The sequence below is a fragment of the Numida meleagris genome, chromosome 14, assembly GCF_002078875.1.
Source record: "Numida meleagris isolate 19003 breed g44 Domestic line chromosome 14, NumMel1.0, whole genome shotgun sequence".
Taxonomy (NCBI): domain Eukaryota; kingdom Metazoa; phylum Chordata; class Aves; order Galliformes; family Numididae; genus Numida; species Numida meleagris.
In genome coordinates, this window is record NC_034422.1 from 997,154 (window position 1) to 998,509 (window position 1,356).

The following is a 1,356-nucleotide window of genomic DNA, read 5'->3' on the forward strand; positions in this document are numbered from 1 at the left end:
CAGCCCCGCGCTGCCGGGCGGCGCCGGCGGCCTCGTGCCCCTGAGCGGCGGCGGCCGACCCAGCCCTCCGCACCACGAACTGCGCCTGGAGCCCGCCGCCTCGGAGCCGCTGCACCACCACCCCTACAAGTACCCCCCGGCCGCCGCCTACGACCACTATCTGGGGGCGAAGAGCCGGCCCGCGCCCTACCCGCTCCCCGGCATCCGCGGGCACGGATACCACCACCACCACCATCATCACCACCACCACCACGTCAACGCGGCCGCCAACGTGTACTCCCCGCCCGCCCCGCCCGCCAACTACGACTACGGGCCGCGATAACGCGCCGTCGGCGCGAGGGACCGGCGCGTGCCGCCGCCGTTAACGGCCGTCCCCCCCCTTCCCGCCTTTCCCTCTCTCCCGCCTCGCGAGCGAGCCGATTGGCCAGCTCCGTCTGATCGACGTCCGGACCGGCCAATCCCGCGCCGCCGAGCTGCGAGGGAGGCGGCGGGCCGCGGGCTGCCCCGCAGCTGCACTTTGATAAACGAAGCCATGTGCCGTTATCTCCCTTCTCCCGGTCCCCGCGCTTCGGGTCTGGCGGAAATCCGGCGTGCGGGCCGCGGAGCCCCGGGAAGAGGGCAGGAGGACGGGGAGCGGTGAGTGAGGGAGCGGGGACCGAGCCCCGGGCGGCGGCTGTGGGCACGGGGCCGCTCGCTCCGGGGTTCGCTGCAGCAGAGGAGGAAGGGGCCGGGGGGGCTGGCGCCGCGGGTCCCTAGGCCTTGTGCCGCCGGGCTCCGCGGCTGGGTTTGGGGGCAGCGGTACGGCCGAGGGCCGCGCAGCGGGCGCTGCCGCGGTCCGTCCTTGCCACGCGCTGCTGGCGCTCCCCGGGGCGGCTCGAGCACGGCAGCGTTTCCCGGAGCTCCGGTGAAGAGCCGTGGCCGGGAGCACCGCCACGTGCGGCTCCTCGTTTTCACAGAAATGGAGACTAAGGTTTAAAGACCGCTGGGGGAGCGGGGGGAACGAATGCCCCCAGAGCTCCGGCTGTGTGTTCTCAGCCATATTGCGCGAGCTGCGCTGCCGCGTCCTCCCCTGCGCTGCCCGTGCCTCTCAGGGGCACTTCCCCACGATGCCCCGCTCTTTCTGTTTGGCTGCCCCAAGCTGCAGTAGTCCCAAAGCACCTCTCTGCACCTCCCTGCTTGCTGCAGCTTCCCTCTTAAAGCTGGTAAGTACTTTTGGTTTTTTTTGTCCTTAAATATCTCCTCCAGTCTTTCCTCAGTCGTTGAAGAGATGAGCCTGTTCATCACGCTTGCCCAGCGATGTGTTTTTGGATGGTTGGCTTGTGTTTTCTGTCCAAAGCTCGCCGACTGTCACTCCTC